We start from the raw sequence: 12,601 nt of genomic DNA, 5'->3' as shown, positions 1-12,601 counted from the left end.
TAATCCTTGTTGATCTACAGAGGTTAAATATGAGAGTTTCGTTTCAGGAACTGCTTTAACTTTTCTATATTCGTGAAATATTTCTTCTTTCTTTTTATTGAGGGATTTGTTTCTTGTTTTGAAAAAAATATTTATATGCAAGTCATCTGCCTGGCTTATTTCCCCACTGGAAGTTTTTGTTTATTTCAGAAATTTGTACCTTTTTATAAGTGCTGTATATGTATCTAGTAATTCCAGCTGTATTTTACAGCTACAAAGATTCTCTAAACTTAACATTTGTTTCTGAACATGTCATGATTTCCTGCTCAGTACAGTCTCTTATTCCTTTTCTTCCATTCTATCAAGAAATAATATCTCTTCCTTAGACACAAGAACAAATATATTAAATCACTTTTTTTTCCTTCAGGATTTCGGAGGGTACAGCAAGGGCTTCAATCTTCGTGTTCGTACGTCTTTAGAAGTTTCCCTGTCCTTATTCCTTTTACGGTAGCATCTCACTCTGGTACTTACAAAATTTATATGTACCATATTTTTCGCTCTATAAGACGCACCAGACCACAAGACGCACCTAGTTTTTGGAGGACGAAAACAAGAAAAAGAATATTCTGAATCTCAGAAGCCAGAACAGCAAGAGGGATCGCTGCGCAGTGAAAGCAGCAATCCCTCTTGCTGTTCTGGCTTCTGGGATAGCTGTGCAGCCTGCATTCGCTCCATAAGACACACACACATTTCCCCTTACTTTTTAGGAGGGAAAAAGTGAGTCTTGTAGAGCAAAAAATATGGTATATGTCTGTCCAGGTTTCTTTCACCTTGCAAAACTTGAATAAATCCTATATGCCTGTTAAATTCCTGTGTAACAGTCTTGGGCCGATACTAGGAATGCTTGAAGCAATTTATTAAGATTGCTTTTCCAGTTATCCCATTCAGTTTCTTCTAAAAACCCACCCCCGACATTCTCCCCCTTTTATATTTTCTTATCTTCTCCCCAGATATCTTATAATAACATCTTATAAGAACCACCACCACCCCAACATCAGTAGAAGCAAAGATGTTACAGTATTTCAATTCTGCAGCAATGAAGTAAAATATCCAAGATCAGTCTGTCATACTGGAACACTGAATTTTCCAAAACTGGTCTTCGACTACATAGCATTCCAGGAAAGAATCGTCTTCAGCATCCCTTCGATCTGTTCAACTTGTGAATACAGTGGTACCTCGGTTTACATACGCTTCAGGTTTACATACCGCTGACCTTCTGATCGGCAAGCCCTAGGCTCAGTGGTTTAGACCACAGCTCCACCCTTGCCCCATCATATGTTGTAAGGATAACTCTAATTGCAGGTGGGCCTTTTTACTTCCTGTGGAACAAAGATATTGTTCCCCTGTAGAGAAATGTGAGACTGGTCTTCTTAGAAGTTCCTTCTGAGTGATAAAAATACACTTCTCTTGATATAGATTTTAGCACCACTAATTGCGTTTTTGCAGTTCCTCCCAAAGAGGGTTATCAACATAGCTCACGACGTGTCATCTTTTAGCAACCGCTCAAGAGCTGGCAAGAGCTGTCCCTGTCAACCTTCCATGCATCCCTCTCTCCATTTAGCGAATGACACAGTTTACGTGGAAACTCTATGCAAACGCTGACACAGAACTCCCTCCCCATGTACAAGAAATCTTTTCAGCCATAGTGAAAATATTTGGCCCTGCGGTTTGGTGGCTGGAAATGACTTGTCACGTCCGCAGGCTCATAATTTGTTTTATTTTTAAATGGCCGGCCCTGAAGGTGATTAATAGCTCACAGAAATGAACTCAAAATAAGCCTCGCAGGAATAGAGATAGGCGGTGGTGAAGGAGGAGGCGGAATACGACGGAGGGAGGGGGGTTGCTAGGACCACAGCGGGACATAGGTAGGATGAATGACATAGCAGGCACCAAGGCAGGGGAAAATGTTTTGTGCTATTTGTGGCAAAAGATTGCAGCTGCAGATGGTGTGGCTGTCACCCTCAAAGAGCTGTAATATTGCAAGATGCAAAGAAATTATGGCTTGGCCCGAGTCTCTCCTTGGTAGTTATCACAGGCTCCTTCTCTAGAGGAAAACTCATGCAGAGCGTGCTAATAATTCCTCAGCAGAGAAATGTTAATAAAGCACTTGGCTGAATATGCAAGCAAACAAACCCTCTGTCTGCACCATATTTCAGTCAGTCGTCACTGCAAAGTTTGAGGTCTGTATACCTTAAGCACCCCACCTCCCACAACCTCCACCCTGTAGGGCTGCTTCTCTAATGTGTTTAGGCATTATTTTTACCCGTTTTAAAAATGAGACCAGAGCTTATGAACAGTGCCAGTTTTACCTATAAGCTAAACAGGCGATAGCTTAGGGCCCCACTCTCTTGGGGGCCCCAAAAAATGTAAAAGGGGGGGGACTGCATGTACATTTCCAAAATATAAGATGAAAAACAAATAAAATAAAACCTACATACAGCAACAGTGTTTTGTGTTTATTAAATTACCATATAGCATATATTCAACACAAAAAGACAGCTACAATTTGTAGCCTCATCAAACCTAAATCTGGCCCTGATGATGAAATTCCAATGTTTGAAAATGATGTGTCCTGCTTTACAGTGGACAGTCCTTTATTCTGAAGGGATGTTAAACATGGTGAGGACGCCATGTTGTCCCCACTGAGAAACTGTTTTTGGTCCACTTATGCTTGGTGGGGGGGGGGGGGAGGACTTCCATGTGCGAGAGAATGAACATTATTTCCAGATAAAGTTATGCTCCGGCACCTCTCATATGGAAATTATGCCTTATAAGAGGTCACAGGCTTTTGGTTTCATGCGCTTCTACAGGGAATAGATATACACACCCATTGCCCAAACCCCAAACAATAAATACAACAAAGTTTTTAAAGCATCACTGAATACTTGAACCTGGTTTTATGTGAGTTCATTTCCCCCCCAAAAAAACAATTCAATCTCTCAATGCAAACAATTCCTACCTCACTCCCCGCAACATTCAAAGAACTAATTATTTCCACCACATGAACAAACTGACATATCCACATCACAATAGGACTGTGCTGGTCCCGTGGGTTACCCGAGAGGCGAGGTCCAAGTCCGGTTCATGGTCAAAGGTGCAACGAGGAGGCAGTCCGTAGTAGCTGAACCTGGGTGCAGGGCAGGGAGTCAGGTGAAGTCAGGAACTCTGGCAGAAAAACAGGACAGGGTTCAGGCAGGAACTAACAACCAGCAATGTTGCTCCCACAACTTGGGACTGGGGCTGGCCGGTTTTTATCTGCCCCGAGGCATAGGGCAGCCCCAATCCTCTGGTGACTCGCCTCTCCTGGCCTGGAGGCGAGCACTCCTCCTGTGGGAACTTAGTTCCCTCCGCCTCTCTGCCTTGAGCCTCTGCAGCTCAGGAGAGGCTGGAGGGTTACCGGACCCAGAGACAACCTCCTCTTCCTCTGATGGGGCTGAGAGTGGAGCACCTGCAGGCAATGGGTCCTCCATCACCTCAGGAGCCAGAGCAGACTCAGCTGGTGCCTGCACCTGAGGATCCAGCACAGGTGAGGACCCTTCAGGCTCAAGCCCCAGCCCCGGCTCAACTGGTTCTGGAGGCAGGGAATCCTGTGCAGGCTGGGATCCCTCAGGTTCAGCCTCCGAGTCTGAATCCCAGCCCATCACAAGGACAAGGAGATTCTTCAGGCGCATCCATAGACATAGGAAATAATCTGAAGGCCAAATCAGAGGCACAAATGCCCTGTTATGAACAAGGAAATGTGTGAATCATGGTCCTGTGCAGAAGTGGGAGGAGAAGGGAAAAAGAAGCACTTTTGGTGCTGAAATGTTTACTTATGTATTTAAATGGAGCTTGAATGGAGTAGTAAAGGTGGTTCATCGCTGGGAGAATGAGAGCCAATTGGCATGACCCCTAATGCTGATTTTGCACCCAGGTTCACACAATGGCGGAGCTTCATGCTCCAGCACCGGGGGGTGGAGAGCAGGCAGGGCAGGGCTAGCTCGCATCCCGGGGGCATGGCGCACATCCTGGGGTCAAGGCGCCCAGTGTGGGCAGGGGGGCAGCCGCGATGGCACCCCACCAGGATCACGCTGCCAGGGACGTTGCGCTCCCCCCGCACCCCTCTTCCTCCACCAGTGGCTTCACAATCCATATGCAACAGTCCTGGATTTTTCTCTTTTCCCACTTCAGAAGACAGAAAAGAAGGTGTGTTGATCTTAGAATATCTGCAGAACCTTCATTAGGGAAAAAAATATTATGATTTTTTTGTATACTAGTGTCTTATGCTAACATCAGAAAATCCTAGTGCTGGACATAGAATTTAGGTTCTACATTACTGCAGCTCTGGGTTTCTGCATATAATGGTTAATATGGTGTGAAAGCAAAGAAATGCATTTCAGAATCCTATAAAGTAAAAACTGGGGGGATGATGGAGAGTTTTGTTTGCTATACACCACATACCAGAGCAGATGGCATAGAAATTAGGAACGGCAAGGAAATGTTAGATGAGAACCCAGTCAGCTCTGCTGAAAATTGGCCAGTATGCCAGCATCGCATATTCCTGTGCTCTGTGAAATTCAAGACAAAATTTTTCACTACTAAATATGCCAGTGCTGACCCAGTGGTTGAGGGACTGCCAGAGAAGGGCCTTATATAAACATTCAAAATGGAGTTCAGCGTTGCAAATCATTTTGAAAATTCTCCGATACAGCCTTTTCTTTATGAGAGGCTGCAGTACGAATTTTTGCACACATAATTTATTCTTTTGGGGGGAGCTTTCCTGGCCCATATTTCTGCATGTTGTTGGGAGTTCTCTGTCTGATTACTACGCCCTTCTTCACTATGGTTTTGCTTTTTAAAAGTTCATGTTTATAAATGGGACAGGATTGCCTATGAGTCTTTTTTTTTAAAAAAACTAATTGTTAGAAAATTTATTTATTTCCTTTTTAGTATAGTTATCATCATAAAAATACAAAGATTTAAGCAGACAAGGGACATTATATAAATTCAATAAATTATTATTAATATTATTATATATGTGGATTATTTCCAAACAACTCAAGTAAATCAGAGGAAGAATGTGGACTATAGAATCTTCTACTCCCTACTAAAGGTTGCCCTGGTATAAACAAAGAAAATGATTTCCCCCAAAGCTGTATAAAACTCAAGCGGTCTCCTACATTATGTAACACATACGTGCTACAAAGGAGAAGTAGGTGTTTACAAAATGTCCAGTCTGAGCCACTGCATGAAGAACTCTGATGTGGGGTGAGACTTCCACTGATGGGCAGTTTGTGGACAGGCTGCGGCCAGCAGCAATTCTACTAGCACAATCATACCTTGGAAGTCAAACGGAATCCCTTCCAGAAGTTCGTTCGACTTCCAAAATGTTCAAAAACCAAAGCATGGCTTCTGATTGGCTGCAGGAAGTTCCTGCAGCCAATCAGAAGATGTGGAGGCCCCGTCGGACGTTCGGCTTCCAAAAGAATGTTCAAAAACCAGAACAGTCACTTCTGGGTTTCGATCATTCGGGAGCCAAAACATTAGAGAACTAGGCTGTTCTACTTCCAAGATACGACTGTACAGTGGTACCCCGGGTAAAGAACTTAATTCATTCTGGAGGTCCGTTCTTAACCTGAGGTACCACTTTAGCTAATGGGGCCTCCCACTGCCGACGCTCCGACGCCGCATGATTTCTGTTCTCATCCAGAAGCAAAGTTCTTAACCTGAGGTATTATTTCTGGGTTAGTGGAGTCTGTAACCTGAAGCGTATGTAACCTGAGGTACCACTGTATCTGCTTATGACAGAGATTGCCCTACATATCTGCAGAAATGGACGAAAGTATCGCAGTATCAGGTGTCACTGATTTTAAATGTAACGAACCAGAAAGTGCTCACTTGGGGACAACTCCACCACATGTGCAAGAACGACCCCATTTTACCACAATCCCACCAGCACCACGGAGAGGTGTATGTTATAGCTTAGTTCAGAGGTTCCCAAACTTATTTGACCTACCGTCCCCTTTTCAGGGGAAAAAAATTACTCAGTGACCCCCTGGTTCAATCCAATCCGCCCCAGGGTGGGGGCGCCACTGCAGCCTGCCTCCCATTGGCTCAGGAAAGCCCCTTGCCTTTAGCACAACCGCTGGATCCACTGGGAGGCACTATTGCTGTCCCAACCCTGGTGGTAAGCATCATTACTCTCCTCCCTTATTTTTATTCAATGCCCCCCAATTGCACCCGAGGCAATACCACTCCCCTGGATGGTTCCATCATCGCCAGGGGAAAGTATTGCCCACTTTGAGAAAGACTGGCTTAGTTGAGGTACCGTACCATCACTGTGCTGTTTTGAGCAGTTTCATGGCAGATTAGCAGGTGTGGTTCTGCTGGGCTGCCTGAACCAAATCCCTTCCCATTTTGTTACCCAAATCTGTCTGCCCTGATCTGCTCTCTGGTTGGTGTTCACACACTGCTTGCCTTCACTTACGCTCAGCCTGTGTGTTGTAAAGAAGGCAAGTAAAAAAGGGCTTCAGTGGTTTCTCCTCCAAAGCCAGACCCAGGTAGCACCAGTGGTGTAGCGTGGGTTATCAGCACCCGGGGCAAGGCAAGTAATTTGCGCCCCCTAACCCATGGATTTGCGCCCCCTAACCCGTGGATTTCCCTAACCCCCAGATGTTGCGGCCGGGCCCCCCCTGCACCCCCCACGCTACGCCACTGGGTAGCACTGCCCTTGTAACTTCTCACTACTTGGGGAGGTGGGGACCATGCAGACCCTCCAAGTGTCCTTATTTTCCAGGAATAGTCCTAGATTTACAGAACCCATCCCAGTTTCTGATGTGATCCCAGAATGTCCTGCTTTTCCTTAGGTCATCCCTATATTCATTGGAGAAATGTTTGAGGGTATGGAGTTATGCAGCCATCAACACAAGGAGAGAAGTAACTATACAGTCTTTAGAAGACATCCCAAAGCAGCCCTGTATAGGGATGTTTTTAAATTTTTAATGTTTTACAGTGGTACCTCGGGTTACATACGCTTCAGGTTACATACGCTTCAGGTTACAGACTCTGCTAACCCAGAAATGGTGCTTCAGGTTAAGAACTTTGCTTCAGGATGAGAACAGAAATTGGGCTCTGGCGGCACTGTGGCAGTGGGAGGCCCTATTAGCTAAAGTGGTGCTTCAGGTTAAGAACAGTTTCAGGTTAAGAGCAGACCTGCAGAACGAATCAAGTACTTAACCAAAGGTACCACTGTATTAGGGACGCGGGTGGCGCTGTGGGTTCTGTTTAACCCCTTTTACCCTCTGCTTAGAGGGACGTGGGTGGCGCTGTGGGTTAAACCACAGAGCCTAGGACTTGCCGATCAGAAGGTCGGCGGTTCGAATCCCCACGACGGGGTGAGCTCCTGTTGCTCGGTCCCAGCTCCTGCCAACCTAGCAGTTCGAAAGCACACCAGTGCAAGTAGATAAATAGATACCACTCCGGCGGGAAGGTAAACAGCGTTTCCATGCACTGCTCTGGTTCGCCAGAACTGGCTTAGTCATGCTGGCCACATGACCCGGAAGCTGTACGCCGGCTCCCTCGGCCAATAAAGCGAGATGAGTGCCGCAACCTCAGAGTCGGTCACGACTGGACCTAACAGTCAGGGGTCCCTTTACCCTTTACCTTTACTATATATGTTGGAAGCCGCCCAAAGCGGCTAGGGCAACCCAGTCTGATAGGCAGGATATAATTATAATTATATAATTATAATTATTGAATAGGCCATCCCCATTTTCATCAGAGAAATGTTGTAGGGTATGTACATAGTCAAATCAAGGAGAACTTGCATATTTTGAGTTTTTTCTTGTATTTCTATGCTGTGAACCATCCTGAGGTCCACAGGTGAAGGGCAGTAAAGAAATATAAGAAACAGTAAGAATAATAATGTATACTTTTTGCATGAGATTCACAGGATGGCCTTGAAGAAGGAGATGAAGGGCTTGCGATTTTAAGTTAGATGGATGGTAAAGTCAAGGATACAAGAAATAGTAGACGTACAAGAAAGCGAGGAAAACTATGCAATGCCTTACTTTTAGAAGCTTTCTGCTGCTTTTTGAGCCTTTGTCGGTTGCTGTTTGCGTCCCTGAGAGCTAGATGCTTCTCTGAAGTGACGCTCCCAATATATACATTTTTTGAAAGACTGCATGGTACCCTTTCGCCTGTCTGCTTTCACTTGAGATCTGAGGCCTGCTGGCCTGTGCAGCTGTGTTCTAGTGCCAGTGTGCTAAGCTGCAGCCCGTTTAAATCAAATTTGACACCCAACACCTTACTGTTTTCTCAGCCTGCCTACCCCAAATATTTCCTTCCAGTTCTGACAGAATGTGTATTCACAGAGCTGCCTTAGAATAACACGTTTTCATTTTTGAGAAGGTTGTACAGGGAGCTTTGTGGTGTGGCAGCCTGCCAAACAGTGAACATTTAGCAGGGAAAGCTCGCTATTGGGTTGTTAATTTGACATGCAGAACAGAGTGGTTAGGCTCTCTCTGAGCATTTTAGGCTCCCAGTACTAAATTATACCTAACACTTGCCTTCAGGTTTAAGCCATCTGAGCATAAAATCTGACTGTATAAAGTCTGATCTGTCAAACAACCATTTATTCCCTTTGACCCAATCAATTTTCTCTGCCGGATTGTGTGATCATTATCTGCATCTTTAGGCAACTACGTGGGTCTTGCAAAACCTTCCAGATTGGGACGTTACATGGGTGGCTGAAAAGGATGAAAATTCAGAATTAACAAATAGAAGTGCCCAGGATGGATGGAAACTCAGGCAAATCAGACTTTACACGGAGTATCACTGGAAAGCTGAATCCAGCCATTCTGCTAATTATAGCTTTTGTGGGAACTGAGTGTGTGTGGTTTTTTTTAATAATTTTTTTATTAAGGTTTCACAAATTTTTAAGATAACAAACAAAACATAAAACATAAAAACATACAACACATGTAGTTTCAAATCTTAATTTCTTGTAACTTACTTTCCCGACTTCCTCATGCCTCCCCTTTCTGTATTCTCATGTCTAATTAATTAATCAGCAAATCCCTCCCTTACTTTCAGCTTAATTTCGTTAACCCTCATTTTCTTTTATCATAACCATTATCGCTATTTAACCCCTAATTTTCTCATCCAGCGTCAATCTAACATTCACTAATTTTTGAGTATTTCTTTAGATAGTCTTTAAATTTTTTCCAATCTTCTTCCGCCGTTTCTCTTCCCTGGTCTCGGATTCTGCTCGTCATTTTTGTGTCAAACGCCGATGAAGTGAACAGCCTTCATCAGTACATCAAACAATATTGGGGGTGGGCAAAAAGAAGGGAGCAACGTGGCTGCCAGGTCTTGTGGCTTGACTTTTATCTTTCAGAGTATCAGCCTTCTGGAGTACAGCAACAAAGTTCGCAATGTTACCTAAACCAATTGGTGAGTGGACATCCTATTCCCACAAGCCTGCTTATTCTTCCTTAAGCAACTACTTCTTGATATGTAGATTGTGTTCTCAGACTTTGCTTCCTTCCTCCTTCTCCAAATCAGTAACTTTCATTAGTCTATCTTAGGATCTGTTGGTGTTAACCTCCTGGTTCCATCTTGGACAAACGTAAGCATATACTAAGAACGGCTTTGTTTGCTATTAGTAATTAAATTTTGTTTTTTTAAATCATTTTTAATCACGCCACGGGGCATACTGATGCTTCGTGTGGACGGGCGCATGACACAAGCACGTCCCATGATGTGCATGCAAAGCTGCTGTGAAACTTTGAGGGGGCCCATTGCCTTCATTGAAAATTTTCAGGGCAACACCCCCAGGGCCCCCTACTTGGCAGCCCTGGTATGGAAGTACAGTAGATAATAATAATAATAATAATAATAATTTTTTATTTATACCCCGCCCATCTGGCTGGGTTTCCTCGGCCACTCTGGGCAGCTTCCAACAAAACACTAAAATACAATAACCTATTAAACATTAAAAGCTTCCCTAAACAGGGCTGCCTTCAGATGTCTTCTAAAAGTTTGGTAGTTATTTTTCTCTTTGACATCTGGTGGGAGGGCATTCCGCAGGGCGGGCGCCACCACCGAGAAGGCCCTCTGCCTGGTTCCCTGTAACCTCACTTCTCGCAGTGAGGGAACCGCCAGAAGGCCCTCGGCGCTGGACCTCAGTGCTGAATGACGGGGGTGGAGATGCTCCTTCAGGTATACTGGACCGAGGCCGTTCAAGGCTTTAAAGGTCAGCACTAACACTTTGAGTTGTGCTCGGAAACGTACTGGGAGCCAGTGTAGGCTTTTCAAGACCTGTGTTATATGGTATCGGCAGCCATGTAGATCCAATGGTGCCTTTCACTTTGGGGGCGGGAGACATGTTTACATTGTCCCCCTCCGTACATTGAAGGTGTGCGCAGAGGAGACTCAGATAAACAGCCCTCGAGACTTTCCCACATGGCAACATAATCCCCTTCAGACAGCATTCTGTGTGGCAGGGCTTTGGTGGTCACAAAGGAGACCCCCCAGTGTCAAGAAGCAGATGAAGGAAAAAGTCTCCCAGGGTCATGGGCATCACTTTTCAGCAGGCCTGGTCCCTGATACCTTTCAGCCTTTTAAGAATGTAAAAGCACCAGGAGCCTTGGCAAGGTGTCATAGTCTGTTATCTCACTGCAGTTTGACCAGGAGCCATTTCCATTTGTGTGAGAGTGAAAGGTTTGATAACATACCCTTCCATATTCCTCAGATGAAAACAGAGATACATTCTATTCTACATCAGTATTCATTCATTCATTCATTCATTCATTCATTCAATTTATATACCGTCCTATACCTGGAGGTCTCAGGGTGATTCACAAACAAAACCACAACATATAAAATCAAACCAAAAGCAATAACCCAATAACCCCACCCCCCAGTATCAGTGCTACTTCGCTGTATTTATTTATTTATTTATTTGGGTGTTTCTTTTCATCTCAGGCTTCCCTAAATGCGGTGCTTTTCCCCCCTAAAAAATGTTTAGGGGCACTCTCATTTTGACTCAAGAAAATCACCATTTTATAGTTCAAATTGGGAAAATTAAATACAGTAAATGGACAAAAGTACAGTGGTACCTCGGGTTAAGAACTTAATTCGTTCCGGAGGTCTGTTCTTAACCTGAAACTGTTCTTAACCTGAGGTACCACTTTAGCTAATGCAGCCTCCTGCTGTTGCCGCGTCACCAGAGCACAATTTCTGTTCTCATCCTGAAGCAAAGTTCTTAACCAGGGGTACTATTTCTGAGTTAGCGGAGTCTGTAACCTGAAGCGTCTGTAACATGAAGAAAATGTTTAGGGGTATGCATACCCCTGCGCCCCCCCCCAAGGCACTGCCTAAATGCAATACATAAATTCAAAGATTTCCGTGCTTAAAATACTGCAGCTTCGTGTGTGCTTCCTCTAATAGCTTTTGTACTTGATCAGTGAAAAATGCTCAAGCAGTGATACCAGTGTAGAACAGAACGTCCCTATTTTCATCTGAGGAATGTCGGAGGGTGAGATGATTGCCTGAGGCCCATGTTTGTGGTTTTGCATCTTATTTAGCACCGCCGACAAATAAGCAGATATTGTGGTGCATGCAATATTACATGGCAATATTAAAAGCTTGGCATCTCAAACATATACTTGAGGCAGGATGTAGTTACCCCTCCCTTCCTCTAGATGGAGCTCAGTTGGTTTTTCCACCCAGGATGACTGCCCCCTGCTGATGAAAAGAAAGCAATGCAGTCATCCATCATTTGCCACGGCGTGCAGACCCAGACTGCCAGCTATAGGGACTCAAGCCTTCAGGTTATCTTACAGACTCAGCTCAGTGGCAGCACACCCAACAATTTCTAATATTTGAGTAACCTTTGACCATTGCTGTTTTTCAGGGCAGACCTCTGAAGAATTATCTCCAGCAGCCAGGGACTTCCATTCCAATCTTCCCCAAGCACAGTCTGTACTGGTGATGTCACCTTTTAAATGACCTTTGGAAGTTGCTCAACGCCGCTTCTGGCACATTTTATCCTTATTGCAAATGTGTGTCTGTGTGTGCAAAAAGCAGGTTTTTCTTAACTGCTGACTTGCATTTATAGGGAGCCACTAAATAGAAAATTACATTTCCCCCCCTTCCACTTTTCATTGCTTGACTTCTGATGGCCTTCTTCTTCCATGGATCACAGCATACCAAACTCTTGCTTTTGTTCTTTAATATCCTTCATTGTAATATCCTTTAATATCCTTTATTTAAAAATTAATTAAATTAATTAATTAAAAATTTGCATGTCAATACAAACATTCTGTACTATCTCTTAACATGTAAAAAAAAGGAAATTATATAAAGTTGAAAATTTATAAAGAAATAAAAAATAAAGAAGTAATAAAGATAAGAAACAAAGAAATAAAAAAATACAAAGTTATTTACATAGCAAAAGTACTCATCGGCGCAATCCTTCCCATCCTTCTCATTATACTGTTTGATATAACATCCTTTTTTAGACAGGTTTACATTATATAATATCATTTCTTTCTGCTTTGTATACATTCCTTTCATCTTT

At 43.9% G+C, this 12,601-nt stretch overlaps 1 long non-coding RNA gene across 1 annotated transcript; it reads left to right on the top strand.

Annotated features, from left to right (window-relative positions):
* Nucleotides 1–393: 393 nt before the first annotated feature.
* On the top strand, nt 394–12,249 carry LOC309360458. The gene is made up of 3 exons (XR_014164169.1): nt 394–446; nt 990–1,080; nt 11,936–12,249. It is a non-coding gene; the product is annotated as an uncharacterized lncRNA (long non-coding RNA).
* The last annotated feature ends 352 nt before the right edge of the window (nt 12,250–12,601 follow it).

Source organism: Podarcis melisellensis, assembly GCF_964234715.1.
Source record: "Podarcis melisellensis genome assembly, chromosome: 17".
Lineage (NCBI taxonomy): Eukaryota > Metazoa > Chordata > Lepidosauria > Squamata > Lacertidae > Podarcis > Podarcis melisellensis.
This window is presented reverse-complemented; position numbering and strand designations above follow the sequence as displayed.